Source organism: Panicum hallii, chromosome 2, assembly GCF_002211085.1.
Source record: "Panicum hallii strain FIL2 chromosome 2, PHallii_v3.1, whole genome shotgun sequence".
NCBI lineage: Eukaryota > Viridiplantae > Streptophyta > Magnoliopsida > Poales > Poaceae > Panicum > Panicum hallii.
This window is the reverse complement of record NC_038043.1, coordinates 36,961,633-36,975,914: the sequence shown is the minus strand read 5'-3', so window position 1 is coordinate 36,975,914 and position 14,282 is coordinate 36,961,633. Positions and strand designations below refer to the sequence as shown.

General features: G+C 40.8%; 2 pseudogenes; both read right to left on the bottom strand.

Annotated features, from left to right (window-relative positions):
* Window positions 1-2,038: 2,038 nt before the first annotated feature.
* Window positions 2,039-5,536, bottom strand: LOC112880980 (annotated as a pseudogene).
* A 770-nt stretch (window positions 5,537-6,306) lies between these two features.
* LOC112880979 lies at window positions 6,307-12,848 on the bottom strand (annotated as a pseudogene).
* Between the last annotated feature and the right edge of the window lie 1,434 nt (window positions 12,849-14,282).

The window sequence follows — 14,282 nt, the reverse complement described above, 5'->3', positions numbered from 1 at the left end:
GAGGATTGGGGCTGGCTGGAGGAACGGCCGGCCAAACGAACAGTCAAACACTTGTCCAGTTTGCCCCTCCGCCAGTATCATTTTTACACATAGATAGAATAGGCCCTGTAGAAACCTGTCCAGTTTTCAAAGATCAAACCAAACCTAGGCAAGTAGGCAGGGTTCAGATCGTGCTTGCTTAGATTATATGGCGTAATGATCAGATAAGTCTTATCAGTGCATAGGGATATGCATGATGGAGCACAATTGTCCCAATACCCATGAAAGAATTATTGGAACATCCCATTAGATAGTTATGGAAAAGATTTATCGTTGTTGGAGATGCTCTAACCAGGACACCTATTTTAATGCTTTAGTGAAGCTACTCTTACTTTAGAAGTTATGAGAGACCACATGAGTTCTTTAAAAAATAAGAGACCACATGCTAGGATCCCATTACACCTACCAAGCATGATAGTTCCAAAACTCCACATTAGCTTGGTTAGTTACAGCTAGCAATTGAACCCTTTTGTACTAGTAAGGTAAGATTTTTATTGACTCGCGAGGGCTGCCGTTCTTTTGACATTTTGTAGAAAGCATATACAAGAAATAATCATTTTTTTTGTACAAGATAGTAGCACGTTATGACGTGCATGTTCAGATGACAAGATTGACATGACATGACTTCTGTACAAGACATGGTGCAGCATCCATCCAATTCTAAGATTTAAGGCCTGCTGCGATCTGCTCCGAATCCGGCTCATCATCACATGTAGCACCACAAGTTATATACTGAGCCATGTAGTAATCACAATCGGATATAGGCGGCATGGAAGATAAACTACGCAGCGTACTTCTATTTTATTACCCCCTCATCCATTTTTCATTTTTCTAGGACGGATGAGGAAAATAAACTTTTCTAGGTAAGGTATGTAGTAGTGGACAAATAGAATAGGTACCTGTTCTGAACCGATGATTTTCAAGTGGACAAATGATCAATACATGGAATCCATTCGTTAGTCCCTTGTTCGTTTACATTCACGCACTGTATCTAGTTTCAACACACACGAAGCCAGCAGAAAACGAGGACGACCAAAGGCTCCACATGTATCTTGCACCTGCTCATCGCCAGTTCCCAGCCCTACTCTTGACTGAAACACAGCATTACCATTACTACATAGCATCCTCACAGTTTCAGGCAAATAAATTTCACAGACATTTAAAAACTACAGCTATTGAGTGCCTGAACTTGATATACAAGAACCGTGCAAAGATGCTGCTCCATTTCTCTTATTGCAGAATACTATGCAAGTAACTGAAGCACGACACAATTTATTGCTGAATTAATCTAAGAATGTCCAACAAGCTACAACATAAATAAACATCCACATAATAGTACAAGGTCGCCGCAGGAAGCCAGTGCTAACTACTAGAACGATTGCACCTGCAATGTCAAGTTGCTAGGGTTGGCGAAATCACTACAGGAAAATAGTATATTTTCGTCGGCCAGAAACCGACGAAAATAGGCCAAAAGCCGACGAAAATAGCTATTTTCGTCGGTCGGCCGACAAAATTAGGCCGATGGAATAAAATAGACGAAAATAAACGCTTTTTCGTCGGTTGCCGACGGAAATATGTTCACATTTTCATCGGTCTAAGTGGCCGACGAAAATAATGGAAATATTTTCGTCGGCCATTAAATACGTGGCCGACGAAAATAATGGAATCCTGCTTAAAAAAACAGCTGCATTGAAAATAAAAAAAGAGTTCCCCATATGATATATTTCTATGTTTACTAATAATTTCATCGATCAATCCTGTGCATAGAATATATAGCACGCTTACAGACTTTTACATTGTACAGAAACATATGAATCTTTGCCCAATTGAAAAAACAGCAGCATCCCCTAGACCTTGTTTATTGCTTTCATGGTCATCACTTGAGAAATTACATATTACAAGTCCATAGCTGCAGAATAACAAGAAACATTCTGTAAGCAAGAAAAGCCAAGTAGCCAACACATGTCTTGGCATTGCTAAAGTAAGATACAGAAATGTCTTACTGATTTGCATCCCAAAACTTCACACTTGAGCCATCAGTTGTCGTGATAAAACCGACCATCTTGGCTTACTTCCGCACTGGTCACAGGTGACTTGGTTTCAAGTGTTTGGACAATTTTTCCACTCCTTACATCCCATAATCTGTTGAGAGGCGGCACCAATTAATCAAGAAGAACAAGAATACATATCTTAGATTCAACCCATGTTTCAACAAGGTACAAAAGAAATAGTTCAGCTTACTGATGTATAAAATTATATTAATCAGAGTTCTTCAAAAAGTGCAGGTAAGTTTCTAGGAACCTTTAAAGGGTAAATAGTCAATTTTAACTCAGAGATTCCTATACTCAAATCATAGGTTTGACAGATGCATATGCCCAAACTTACTTGCGTGTTGACAGACTTTGGACTGTGAGATACTTCAGATGAAGGCTTTGCAATTAAACATTACAGAGAGACCAGGGTTTGCTTTCTATGGAACTTTCTTTAGTGCGAACATTTAATGATTGGCCAAAATGAAATGAATTTGTAAAAGGTGAATCCTGTGTGATGCATTTGTGTTTGCAATTTAACAGAGTCCAACCCCATAGAACAGCCAATTATGCCAGGCTCTCTGAATAAGTGTTCAGCATGCCTATTTTGTATATTAAATCAATTTTACATGGCAGCACTAATCACAATAGGGAAGACAAAGGGAAAATCTAGAGCTAAAAATTAATACAGTTAATGGTACATCCAGACAAACCTCACACCACCCATATCCGTGCAGGAACTTAGTATACTTTGGTCACTATGAAGCCAAGTGACAGTTCTGACAGAACCAGGTGATTTCTCAATTTCACTTGGAGCTGCATCCAGACGGTTCAAATCATATATGCGCAAAATCTTCTCAAAACCTCCAGTAAGCAACATGGGGGTATCCTGATGAAATATTAGTCTTTTAGATGAGGTTTATGCATGCAGAAAAACTCCTAGAGTCAATGGGGGAAAAACTTCAATCAAAGGTTAAGGAAACAATTATGTAGGGATTTAAAGAAGTTTAAGATGATCCGTTGGGTAACTTTCTAGAATTAGTCATCAGAAAGTTATCTTCAAGATGGACATTTCAAGATCTTTCTTCACGACTAATGTAACTGGCTTGAGAATAAACCCTATACGGAATTTCGAACTAAACAAATAAGTCCAGAATTTCAGACTAGACAATATAAGCCGATCTTGTACAGTTCAAATTTTAGAAGGTACCTAATTGGAAAACTAGCTAAAACATAAATAATAAAAGTACATATTCCCAAAGAAAGAGAAGATGGATAATCTAACAACCTTCTAAATTAGGAAATTCCAACTCGAACCACATGAGGAGAGCAAATCAAATAGGGAGCTAACTGTAAAGGAAACTGTACAGTACCTTAGAAGATAAGATTGAAAGTGTACTGCATAAACTTACTTGCATGTACTGAGAGTTAAGTTAGGAGGACAATGCTTTGAAAGTCTGTGGACAACTTTAAAGTACAATATCAACTAAACCAGTTTTAAAGAACTTGTGATGATCAGATCAGGGATGTTCACATCAGCAATTGACACTTCCAGCCAATGATCGCATAAATCCTTAATCCTAGTAACCCATGCAACCAAACGAGACTCAAGAGGACAGCTATTTTTGCCATTATCAATAACTATATGATCAGTCAGATGCTAAATGTCAAGAAGCCAAAAGTAACACAGATAATCACCATCATCCTCAACCAAGAAAAAATAAACATGAATCACTAGGGAAAAGAAGAACTGATAGAACGAGGCAACAAAAAGGGTAATAACAGCAGCCGATGGAAGGACTTGGTTAAGAGAAAGAAACATGCATAATGCTTTAATATGGTTAGAGCATAACCTCAGAAAAAGCACATGCACGGACAATGTGCTTATGTTCGAAGGAGTGGAGCACATCGCCTCTCAGCGCATCCCATATTTTTCTGAAAGAAAGAGATATAATCAACACTCTAGGTCTTCATGTGGAAACTGAACTTGCATGCCATTCACGTAAACGATCCAGTGTAGTTTGGACATTCCATTTTTCCATTCAGGTAGCTAGCGGAAAATCCATCCAGTCAACATATTATTCTAGTTCTAGTGCAAACCATCCATTCCAGGAGTTTATAATGTGTCTATTGGTAGCGCTTATTTCTCGTAATCTGTTAGAATCATATTTGCTTTTGGGTAGCAGTTATTAGCTACCAAATTCCGAGATAGGTAACAATGAACAAATGTAATGAAAGTTTGACCAAATTGAGTGACATACTGAAATCAAATCAGGAGCCCTAATTTCTTTTGGTGCATACTCTTAAAACATCATGTACTAAGTAAATAAAGACCACCATAAACATATTACCAAGAAATTCCATCGACACTTCGCGAGCAGCCAAGCATACAATGGAACAAAACTGATTTAAGCAAGCCATAAAAGGTGCTGTAATCTGTCTTGTTAACAATAGCTTTAGGTCTGCTCCAGGAAAACTGCAGCATATATTATAAGTTTGTTTACCAAGCCATCACAACATACAACATGCCAATATTAATGTATCAAAAACACAGCCAAATTGAGATAACACACAATTATTTCAGCCAGAGATTGGTAAGCAGATGGTCAATTCAGATGGGTAACTACCATAGAAGGATTATAATCAAGGTAACACGGAGAGGAGTTTGCGGGGTGAGAACCATACGCTGAAAAGTCAGCGGAACCAGAGGCAGCACGCAGAGCATTGGTGTCAAGACAAGCGCTCCAAACAGCACCTTTGTGGCCTTGAAATGTCCCAATCCAATCTCCGGTCTCTCCATTGCGAAGCATCGGATTTGAGTCTGAAAACAAAACCATGTTATCAATATCAGCACTAAGTGAACAAGAAACATTAATCTGACAATAAATTGGAGCTCACACAGTGCAGATTGTAATCAATGTCATTGGCCCCGGTAATGTATTTGGCATGCACACACTCTTCCCCAGAATTTATAACATGGTTCACTAGAAAAGAGCTACCGAATATATCATAAAACTTCTGAAGGTAATTAATTCTAAAAGCTATCAGGAATTGACCATTTAACTAAATCAATAGTTATTATAGACAGCTCTCCTGACAAGGAATCTAAATTTAAACAAAGGCACGAAGCATAATCACTTGCTAAATCAGATTGAAAGAAGAAAAGTGCCAATCACTCGGGGAACATCTCTGTTACAGTGGCACAGAACCGTTAAATCGTTTGTAAATTAATAAAGACGAAAAGGAGTACGTCAGTACATTCACCAGGGAGTACCTTCTTGTTCTTGTTCTTGACGATCCTCTTGAGTTGACGGCTCTCCCTGCAGCTTGCATAAACGAGAGATGAGATAGGATTGTAGGAACTAGGAAGGAATTGGATCGAATTGAAACAGGAAGAAGAGCTCAGATCTTGGATGGGTACCTTGTTGCTTGATTGCTGCTCCTTCTTCCCCGCGAATCCTGCTCATCCCCGGGGGGCGCGGGGGGCGGTGGCGGCGGGCCGCGGGGCCGGCCGGGGCGCAGGGGGGTGCGCGGGGGCGGCGGGGCGCAGGGCCGGCCGGGGCGCAGGGGGGCGCGGGGCGGCGGGCCGCGCGGGTGGCGGGGGTAGCCGGGGCGCGGGGGCGGCGGGCGGCTGCAGCGTGCGGGAGCGGCAAGGGCAGCGGGCGGACGGGGCGAGGGGGGCCGGGGGTGGGCGGGAGTGATAAGTGTGGTGGCTGAAGGCTGGCTTGCGTGGCGACTTAGGGCACACATACTTAATTTCGTGGGGCTGAGCGGGCCGACGAAAATAAAGAGGTTAATTTCGTGGGCCTAAGTGGGCTGATGAAAATAAAGAGCTTAATTTTGTGAGCCTGAGCGGGCTGACAAAAATAGAATCTTATTTTTGTCGGCCTAGGTTAAGCCGACGAAAATAAGACGTTTGTTTCGTCGGCTCCTTTCAGACCGATGAAAATAAGGCAATTTCGTCGGCTTTCACAAACCGAAGAAATAATTTACGTATTTTCGTCGGCTTAGCTCAGGCCGACGAAAATAAATATGGCCGACGAAATTGATCTATTTTGGTGTAGTGAATGTCACAAAAATTGTAAGATAGAATGATTACTCATCAGAATCAGTTGAATAATGCAGACAGTTGCACTAGCACCTCGCACAGCTTATTGTCATTTTTAATACCTCATCATGTAATAAAATAATGCAGTTGAGTTAGATATATTCAGTGTGCTGAGTCTTACAAGGTCAATATTTCTTATGCGAGCTCAAGAACAAGTGCTGATGCTCCACCTCCACCATTGCAGACACCAGCAACACCGATCTTGCCACCCTTCTCCCTAAGGACCTGTTTAAAAAGAAACAAGAAATATGAGGAACGAGATGATGTCCCAAAATGATGACTAAAGAAGATACCCAAGATTTTTCCTTTTAAGAAAGAGAGAGAAACGATGATCATCAGTTGGATATGCAAGTTTATCTAGGATCACAATTGAAGGTATTTTCGCACTTCGAAAAATCACTAACAGAAGTATAGAACCCACTAGCGGCAGTGAAGATTATTTACCCTTCATGGCAAACCCTATGGCATGCTCAAGTATTTGACAGAATTCATAATTACTTACTCCCTCCGTCCTAAAAAAAAGTCATTCTAGCATTCAAAATCTATCCCAGAAAACAAGTCATTTTATCCTATTTAGAAAGTGCATGGGCATGCAAGAATCAATTAGTGCCAAATATAGGTAATAAATAGGGGCAAAGATGGTCATTTTATCTTGTTAATCTATCATAGAATTTCTAGAATGACTAATATTTTGGGACAGAGTGAGTACATATCTACTTCTAGTTTTCTACTAGAAAAACGTTCCACATCTTTAAACAAAAGGGATTGTAACTCAGAAGATCAGAAAAATTAGCATCATAAGATAAAACTTACTCCAAGAAGAGTGACCAAAATACGAGCACCACTGCACCCAAGAGGATGACCTAAAGATATAGCTCCTCCATGAACATTAATCTTTTCCTGAAAGCACATTGTTGTTAATTCATAATATATTATTGTGCTACTAAATGGTTTTGAAGAATTATATGCTACTAAATGTTGCTGCTGCATAGCAAATAACAAACAAACCAAGGTGTATTTTCTGAAAAAGATGTTTTAAAAGAAATGGTAGTTTGATATAAGTGTCACTTACTGAAGGAATCCCAAGAAGCTTTTGATTTGCAAGCGCAACAGCCTGTATTGAGAAGTAAAAATAGATATTGTTACCAAAAAATAAGTAAACAGTAAAAGAAACTCTCAATACATACCGAAAAGGCTTCATTAATCTCATAAAAATCGACATGAGATGACTCTAACCCAGCATTTGCGATAGCCTTTGGTATGGCAAGTGCTGTGGTGGTTGTAAAAAGCTCTGGAGCTTGTATAAACAACATTCATAGTTGAAAAGTTAGTATTTCAGAATACGAATGACAAGTATTGATAAAATATGATATCTAAAATAGTAACATAAACTGCTCAAGAGAAAATAACTAACTACATCCTTCAATATTTAGATCACGATGATATACGTAGAAGCGTACTCTACTCTTAAATGAGATGACTGTTTCTATAGCTTACTTGAGCTGCATCTGCATATCCTTTGATCCTTGCAAGGACTTGCAGGCCAAGCTCTCGAGTCTTCTGCCCACTCACCAAGACTAATGCAGCAGCACCATCACTGATTCATGTAAAACAAATTAGATGTGACTGGCAGAAGCCTACACAAGCGAACAGTAGGCAGCACTCTTGACAGTACCAGTCAATGAAAAAAATACATTGCAAAGTGTAACGAAAGAGTGTCCAAGACAACCGAGAAGAAACTATACAGGTAAGCTAATTTTCCTTGATTGAATGGGAATAAGGCATTACAAAGACATTTTTACTTTCTTATGTGATATAAATCATTTACACCAATTTATGTTACAATCCTAAAGAAATTAGTTACAATTTAGAGCATAACAAGCAGTCAAACATAAATAGCATAAGCAATTTGTAAGTACAAACAGAAGTCGAATATGGCATGCATATGACAACAACAAAAAATAACAAATGCATGCGCGACATAATAAAAGAATTAATTGTTAACGATGAAATATTTTGTTTCTCGGACCTTTCAGGAAAAAACAGCATATTGTAGAAAAACTTAAATAATTCAGAAATAAACTAAACGTCAAGCAGTTATACCTTATACTAGAAGCATTTCCAGCTGTAACGGTACCACCATTCTCCTTGAAACTTGGGCGGAGTTTCTTTAGTTTTATGGGGTCAAACTAAGAGGCAAAGAAATAACACAAGATAAGTGAAACTGTCATGTCATTGACCTTACAATAACTGTTTGGAACACTCTTTATTTAAGGAGGCCCATTGTACTCCCAGGAAGCAAGAATTATGATAAAAGTGCATGCCAGTAATTACCTTGTTCATAACAAACTACAAATTTTATTTCGTTCATAACAATTTTGTTACATGAGAAATTTACCTTGTCCAGGCTTTCATCTTTCTCAATAAGTACTGGTGGTTTTCCCCTCCCAACAGGAACTTCAATCTGGTTGACAAAACATTGAGCATAAGAAAAACCAAATAAATCATATAATGTCTAGATCCAAGAAAGAGAGAAAATCACCAGAACAATCTCCCATGCAAAAGCACCACTGTCACGAGCAGCAATTCCACGCTCGTTGCTTTGGATAGCAAAAGCATCCTATGCATGGAAAAAAGGTAAAATCAAATTTGCCAGTAATGGCAAATATATTTATTACAATATAGAAAAAAAATACATCGCATCAGATATAGAAAGATTCCTAGGCAACTGACATAGGAAAATAATCGACAACAAAAAATGAAAATGGATACAAGAAAATATTTGAGGTATAGAAGGGTAATGTGTGTACCGAAGAGCAGCTCCTAGGAAATTAAATCTATATTGCTTCAACAAGGATACAAATAGTACTCATTTTAGTATGGCACTTCTACTTTCATCTTTTTGGAAGCAAGCAAATGAACGGTTCATCTACAGATCCAGAGCATCACATAAGCCCACCCTAGCAATCATACGAAAATCCAAATAGAAAAGCCATTGCTCCTAAAAGGGTCCAAACTACAAGTTCATCATAAAATACTAGGAATGCTGATGCAGAGCCAGACCACTTAGGATGATAACCAAGATAATGAAAGAAGATGTATAAACTGATGGTAACTGAAAAAAAAAATCAGGGCACTCTCAAAAGAATTGTCTTATTGACCACTATTGAATAACACCACTTTATGTGATGACAAATATAGAAATAAAACTATAACACTATTATCCGTAGTAAGAGACCTGATCTTCTCTTGTGAGGCCATGATTGACAGCACAAAGCTCAGCACACATTCCCATGGCACAATCACCGTATACATCCCAAAGGCCATCCTTGAGCATGCCATCGACAAGTGTGTCATGTCCGAAACGAGACCCTTTCCTGCATTTTTGTAATCGGTAAGCCTATCAGATTATTGCAGTTGAAATCCATTTTAACCAAGAACATAATATAATTTCAAAATAAACAGGTGCCTTTGTTAATTGCCTTGCCAATAGAATGGGCATATCAATACAAACTAGTGGCTGAAAATGCAACGCAAATAAGTAAACATGCATGTATCCACTATCCACCAAATAATCTAAGCATATGCTTCAGTTATGCAGCACGATATTGGATGTATCAGAACAGTGCTTTGCATACCTAGCTTCAGCAATGTACTTTGGGGCATTGGACATGCTGTCCATGCCACCTGCCACAACAATATCATTGATACCCAGTTGAATTGACTGTGCTGCAAATATAGTAGCTGCACAGAGGAAAGAAAAGCAACAGCATGTCAGATAAAATGTCTCACTCGTGTAAATTGTGAGCAGAGTATAGCCTGGACAAATGAATTAGGTTCAAACCTTTCATGCCAGATGCGCAGACTTTGTTAACAGTGGTACAGACAACAGTGTTTGGTATCACTGCACCCAGAGCAGCTTGCCTTGCAGGAGCTTTCCCAAATTAGCACTCAAGACGTTTCCAAAGTAGACCTCCTGCACAAGGGCCGGATCCACGTTTGCTCTTTTCAGAGCAGCTAACGGCCCCAACCAGTGCTCATGTCAGTGTTAAACAAGTATTTACATCTTTTTCAGAGAAGGTGTACATGCAGAGAAGATGTGTGTATCACCTTGAATTGCTATAGAGCCAAGTTTGGTTGCAGGTAAGGAAGACAAGGCACCAAGGAAACCACCCATAGGGGTGCGTGCAACCCCAACAACACATACATCTGTGAGCAAGGAAGAAAAAGTTAGTGATAGCAGAACATAGCAAAACCATCTAAAATTCACCTCTCTCCCATTATATCTACAATAATTTGTAAACCACGCTTATGCCTCCCATCATCAATTGGTACAAACAAACGTGGAAAGCAAATACCCCATTAATTTCAACCCTAGTGAACTCTTTCCACACCACAGATTTGAGTTTTCTCCTCTACTTAATGAAGTTAGTTAATCTAGATACTACTCGATAAATGACTGCCCAACGAAAAGAAAATGAAGTGCTTTACAACTTAACTGGAGTTTTGTTGAATTACAACTCTATAGTAAAATAGTTATTTATTTTATACCATTCAAACAACTCATACATATGCATTCATATAGAATCAATGACTCTCACCGATGGAACCTACGAGCTGGTGCCCGAGTCCAAGAGTGAGCAGCGCGAATCTCAAGTTAATCTAACTGAAGTTGCTAAAGATCCGAACCAAAGTTTGGAAGAGCCCACGGCTAGCTTTGCTCAGGAAGGCAAGCCCCGGAGCATAACCCCTACTTTTAAACTTATGCAACTTTTACTTATATATGGTATTGTGCATTAAGTTTATAGGAGTCGATTGAAACCCTAGTTGCATGATCCTAGTACCTATAATATGAACACTAGCCTGTGTCGGTCGCTAGATTGCCATGCTAATAGGACTCTAGTAATAGTCGAGTGATTTCCTATCACTCGCGAGATATAGGAGTTGCTTGTTTCATTTATATTGGAATCATAAGATCGACGGATAGGGCTATGGTACGATATTCCTGTTGATAATTGAGGTCCCGTCAGTTTAGCGAAAATCCTAAGGTCGCGGTGTGTGGTAGTAGTAGTTATGTTTTTGAACGTACTAACCACATACCGAGAATATGGTAATCGGTAAGCTTAAGTACCTGATTGAACCGGGGCCGGAACATACCTCCCACCGTCTTGATATCGTTCCCATGGGAATACGGTGAGTGCAAGAGCAGCCATGGCCCGGCGTCACTCCGTGGTTCATGGACCTCTGTACTCGAGGATGGTGGCCCTGTTCCATGAAACGGGAATAAAGGGGAAAAGTTGCACGTGTGACTATGTGAGTAACCACGTGATGTGTGTTTCGGTTTCCCTTGCAAGGTTAAGAAATTCGATTCGAATCGTCCGTTTCTCGCGGCTATTGAGACTGCTTAACCCTTTTACCACGTAGAGTAAGAAGAGGAACAATGATGATGATTAATCTGGTTGGATGCTTAATTAATTATTTTTCACCATGCGTGATTTGGATAGATGCTTACCTAGAATGGTTAATCAACTAGAACTTGATGCTAAAACTTGAAAGTAAGGACTCAGTCTTAGATGCTTTTTGGCAAAAACAACCCTCAGCCAAAAGCCTTGCATGTCTTGGAGTCGGCTAAGTATATACCACTAGTCGGGTAAGTCTTGCTGAGTATTAGTATACTCAGCCTTGCTTGTGGCTTTGTTTTCAGGTGAGACCTTTGAGGATATAGTTGCTAGTTTGACTTGGCCGTGTACTCTTACTTCTGGTTGGTCGGTAGAATGGGATGCGTCCCCGGCCAACGATGATAACGCTGAATGATGTCATATACGGGTTTCATCATGATATCTCGTATCGTTGTTAGAACTATCATTTATTTTCCACTGCACTATTAAACTCTGAAAGTACTTGTCTATGAATATTTCCGAACTTGATTTGTAATAATAAATCCTGTTAAACTCTATGATGTAAAATTTATGGATTGTTGTAATCTCTGGGCTCACCTTCGTGTGGGTTGTAAATGCATTGTTTCGATCGAAATCCAGTTGTTGCATCGGGATGTTACCCGACAGACTATTGTTTTTTACTCCGTTTTAAGTGCGTGTTAGCCCGAATTGCCTCTATGGGGATGGTTAGTATATTTAAGCCGGATTAATTCGGGCAGTTCTGCCACAATGAGGGCGGCCCGGCACATCGTGGCAAGGGCAAGAAAAGCAAGAAGTGCCGCGACAACGAGTTTGTCGGAGTGGCCAACCACCCTGGCAAGTAGAAGACGAGCAAGCAGAACACCGGCAACTTTGAGAAGCTGATGGAGGGACCGTGCCCGAACCACGGATTTGCCGTCAGGCATCTCTTTAAGGACTGCGAGCTCATGAAGTGCTACCTCAGGGGGGAGCTCAAGCCCTCCAACAAAAAGAACAACCTGAGCCCGCGGGAGGGGAAAAGGAGGACGACATGTTCCCCAACCGCAAAGGGTGCACCATGATCTTGGGGGGGGGGGAGGAGGGCATCGCCTACGAGTCCAAGCGCAGGCAGAAACTCACCTCGCGGGAGGTGAACGCCGCCACCTCCACCGAAGAGGCGGTTCCGACCTCCTTGAGGTGGTCAGAAGCGGCGATCACTTTGCGGCAGAAGAGGCGGTTCCGACCACATCCCTCAGCAGGCCGGGTCCCGCTCATCGCCGACCCTATTGTCAGCACAATGCACCTTTCTAAGGTACTTATGGATGGCAGGAGCGGACTCAACATCCCGTATGTTAAGATGCTCGACGTCATGGGCCTATCCGCTCATTTAGCCAACCGGGCACCCCGTTCCACGGGGTCATGCTGAGGGTGCGGACGATACCACTCGGGCAGATCGACCTGCCCGTGACCTTTGGGGATAGTGTGAATTTTCGCATGGAGATGCTCACCTTCGAGGTGGTAGGTTAATATTTTCCCGTATCGTACCATGCGATCTTGGGTCGGCCATGTTACGTGAAGTTCATGGCCAACCCTAACTGCACGTACTTAAGCTCAAGGTCCCCGGGCCACACGGCATCATTACCGTGTGAGGGAACCAGCAGACGCACCTTTGTGAGCGGGAGACGCACTTCTAGAGCTGCAATCTAGCCACGACGGCTATAAGGTCGCTTGAGCTCCAGGGCATCCAGCTGGCTACCGTCGAGGTGGCTCCCGACCCCAACAAGGGGAAATCACGCGTGTTATTTAGAGTTTACCTATCTGCGTTTGTCTGCTAACCATGCCTAACAATGAGGAGCATGTTCAGTTGACCTGTAACTGCTCACCTGAGATCTTTGATTAACAATGTGCTGACCGTGCAGAAGTAGTTTGACTACAGATATTTTACTTTCACTTCTCACCCATCTTGTTGACCTTGGAAGCTGTGAATACTTTGTATACCCATCAGAAGCTTCAATTTCCTTTCTCTATCATTATTAGCCTACCGTTGTTTGTTCCTCCAACTGTCTTCTTTTTTAATGCAGAGACTAAATGTGTGGTATGGTAATGGTTGATACATTGGTTTGGTTTCCTACGTGGCTATTAGACATCTGCAATCTATATTGAATTTAAGTAAGAAAAGTGAGCACAGAATCAGTGTATCATCTCCCTGTATATTTCATTCCAAACTGATGAACCAGAGTGAGAAATGCAGAGATCTAAAAAGTGCTATTACAAAACAACCAAACACGTATGACCAGACCACTAAGACCGAGGAACCTAAGCTTGGGTTCCTCCCAACTTGAGGCAAAGGGTAGTAAGCCCTTTAGCCCCAGCGAACTGCCAAATGTGGGGAAATTGATGAACATAAAGCATTCATAAATAAACTGACATTCAATAGAGATAAAAAAGTTTGTGTAAATCTTCTCTGGACCGACATTATCAGTAATTACCAGCAATGTTCCACCTAAACATCTCCTTTAGTTACTGGTAATGAAAATATTCCATAGTAAATGGAGAAAATGATTTCCTCGGTCCTCAATGATGTACGAGTTCAGTCCTATTTAGTTTACAAGATCGATCTGCTTGTCTGCATGTGTTTTGTTTGGTCAGACCTAGCTCACGTTTGGGACTCCATATTGAATAATAACGTTGACATTGCACATACCAGTG